The sequence below is a fragment of the Cucurbita moschata genome, unplaced genomic scaffold (genome assembly GCF_002738365.1).
Source record: "Cucurbita moschata cultivar Rifu unplaced genomic scaffold, Cmos_1.0 Cmo_Scf00084, whole genome shotgun sequence".
Classification (NCBI taxonomy): Eukaryota; Viridiplantae; Streptophyta; class Magnoliopsida; order Cucurbitales; family Cucurbitaceae; genus Cucurbita; species Cucurbita moschata.
This window is the reverse complement of record NW_019268600.1, coordinates 86590-90095: the sequence shown is the minus strand read 5'-3', so window position 1 is coordinate 90095 and position 3506 is coordinate 86590. Positions and strand designations below refer to the sequence as shown.

The window sequence follows — 3506 nt, the reverse complement described above, 5'->3', positions numbered from 1 at the left end:
ATAGCTTTAGATGGTAGAGCGCTCGCTTTGCATGCGAGTTGTACGGGGATTGATAACCCGCCTCTCCAAAAGAAAGTATTTAATTTGTTATTATATTTTTTCATTTTCACAATTATTGATGCCCCGGATCACCAAACCAAACTATTTGTTATTAATATTTTGATATGTTTTTATTTTCACTATTATTAATGATGGGACATTTAGGGTTTTATGGTGTAACAATCACTGGGATGTAGCCTAGATGGTAGGGTGCTCGCTTTGCATGCAAAAGCTACAGGGATCGATACCTTGCATCTCCAAAAATAAGACTATCTATTATATTATTTCTTTTCAATTTTTCCCTATTCATGACATGTTGGGTAGCAATATTTCTTCATTTTCACTATTATTGATGACGGAAAATTTAGGATTTTGTGATGCAAAAATTGTGGGGATGTAGCTCAGATGGTAGAGCGCTCGCTTAGCATGCGAGAGGTACGGGGATCAATACCCCGCATCTCCAAAAGGGAGAAATTATTTTTTTAAGTATGAATTAATTTAACGTGTTATGTATAAGGTGGGTACGAGAGAAAAAGAAAAGATACTTATATAAGGATTATTATATCGCTGAGTAATGTCCCACAAGGAATTCCTTAAAAGAGATAATACTACAAGAGCTTATTGGATGGCGGTAGCGTCCCATGCATATGACGGAACTTCTTCACAATTGCAAACCTCTCTTCATCATTGACATCCTTAATTGGAACTAGATTTTAAGGCAAATCTTCTCCACGACTCACTTTGGAACACTTTTATAGATAGTTACGCTATTCAAATTGATAGGGTCAAATCTTACAACAAAGTCTAATTGAGCCTCCCTCTATTAGGAGATAGCTTCGAATCAAATTCTTTCGTTTGGACAATGGTTGCATTGTTTTAGTCAAACAACCGAGACTAATGTACTACCAATAGTATAAACATTTCGTACGTGTATTTTCTTACATATTAACAATTGTATACAAACAATAATTAAATTTATGAGTAGAAGTTTGGATGGAGTTTTATTAAATAGGTAATCTTAAATTATATCTAAAAATATATAAGATTTTTTTTATATACATTTAGGAGAACAAAACAAAGATTCAAGAAGATGTCATTCATGCCATGTTTTAATTTTTATTCTTTCTTGTTTTCCAAAGATTAAAAAAAAATATATATATTATCCTCTTTCAAATATGGTTCGTTATTTGATTATTTTCTCTTGAGTGAATTTTGAGTGAAACACATTCTCTACCCAAGTAATTGCAAGATGCAAGCTTCACACTAAGAGGAATCAAAGTCCCAAGTATCAACGTCCTTTAAGTGTAAATTTTTGTTCTCCATCTCAACATAAATTAAACTTATTTTCGTGAAGATATCTATTTATAAAATCAAAATATCTCAGAGTCACAAAAATAAAAATGAGATATAGATACGAGACATAAATATGATACCAAATAGATATGGTAAATGTTAGGATTAGATTTGATTGAGTTATTTGGATTAGATTTGATCTAGTTATTTGAATTAGATTTGATTTAATCATTCTTCAATTGGATGAGAGATTTCTCCCAATTCTTCTGATCTTTCCAATTTTTTTTTTTTCTGTTCCTAACAATTTGGTATCAGAGCCATGCCCTAAACTGGTTAAAACTAGAAGTAGCAGTCTTCTAAGTGCGTCATAATAAAAGTATGTCGATGGAGAGTCCACTTGTGCAGTCTGTTGGAGGAAGGAGTCAAGGTCGTGGAAGCTTTAGAGGCAGAGGAAGGGGACGAGGCAAACAAACCTTCAACAAGGCCATAGTGGAGTGCTATAACTGTCACAAGCTAGGACATTTTCAATGGGAATGTCAAGCATGGTTGTAACCGGAAAGGGTAATGTACGGCTGGAAGTGAATGGAAGCATAATGATAATCACAGGAGTGTTCTATGTGCCAGACCTAAGGAACAATTTGTTGAGTAGTGGTAAATTGCAAGCAAAGGGGGTTACCTTTTTATTTCAAAATGGAACATGCAAGGTGTTTCATCTTGAGAGAGGCTTAATCATGGAGACAAAGATGTCTTTGAATCGAATGTTCATATTGCATGCTATATCTCAGCCTGTAGTAGACACTCAAACTCAATAGAAACTTATGGGGAGAAGTGGTTCAAGGTCTCTGTCATACACTCACCACTCCAATTCCTATCGCCATAGTCAGAGAAGCAGAAGGGACCCAAGTCCTTCCCCCTATCATTCCACTACCCATTCTAGGAGAAGCAGCCGTTCAAGTTCCCTCAGTCGCCAACGCAGAAGTAGGTCTTCCTCGTTATCTCCTTTCCCCAAATCGTTCAGTTCCAGTCCTAGTTGTGCATCCACTTGATCAGAATCATTCCATAGAGAAGCTTAAGAAAGAGGAAGAAGAGAAGAAAAGGCGTGAAGCAGAGTTGAAGAAGTTAGAAGAAGATGTAGTTAGGAGGATGGAAGAACTAATTCAGAAGAAGATGCAGCTAGGAGGATGGAAAAACTAATTCAGAAGAAGGTTGAAGAAAGGCTAAACTCTGAAGAGACTAAATTAGAAATACAGAGAAGAATAGAGGAAGGTTGAACAAAGTTGTTTGATGATGTTGATGTGCAGCTTGACAAAGAGAAAGAAGCCGCTTTAACTACTACAAGACAGAAAGAAGAACAAGCACGAAAGAGAGAGAAGAGCTAGATAAAATGCTGGAAGAGAATAGATGAAGGGTAGAAAAAGCACAACGACAATTAGTTCTGGAGCTGCAGCGGAAGGAAGAAAAACAATATTGTGAGCTCGAGTTGATTCAGAGACAAAAAGAGGAGGCATCTCAGAGAACTAAGCTAGATGATAAGAGTTTGAGTTATGTTGTGCTGGGAGTTAGTGAAGAGTCAAAAGCCTACGGACTCTATGATATAGAAGCGGCAGATGAAAATAATGATATAGAAGCGGCAGATGAAAATACTGCAGAGGAAAATATTTTATCTAGCTCTTTGGCTGAAGCAAGCTCTCCTAGCTCGAATAAGGCGAGGAATAAGAGACCACCAGTCTAGATGAGAGACTATGCAATAGGAGAAGATTTTTGTGAAGATGTTCATGAAGCAGTCTGGATGAGAGACTATGCAATTGAACAAGTTTTTTTTTGTAAAGAAGATGATGAAGAAGCATTGAAGAGTGAGAAATGGAGGCAAGCCATGGATCTGGAGCAATAAACAGAAATGACACATGAGAATTGATGAAGTTACCTGGTGGAAGTTTGGTATGAGGTCGTATATATAAACTGATTACTATTCGTGTTCAGTTTAAGGGAGGGGTTGTTAGGATAAGATTTGATTGAGTTATTTGGATTAGATTTGATATAGTTATTTGAATTAGATTTGATTTAGTCATTCTTCAATTGGATGAGAGATTTCTCCCAATTCTTCATCTTTCCGTTTTCTTTTACTGTTCCTAATAGTAACATGTCATTCTTAAAAAACTAGGACACCGATGTGA

The 3506-nt window shown here is 36.1% G+C and overlaps 1 non-coding gene across 1 annotated transcript; it reads left to right on the top strand.

Moving 5' to 3' along the window:
* The first annotated feature begins 429 nt into the window (after window positions 1-429).
* Window positions 430-502, top strand: TRNAA-AGC. The gene has a single exon. It is a non-coding gene; the product is annotated as a tRNA-Ala (tRNA).
* Window positions 503-3506: the final 3004 nt, after the last annotated feature.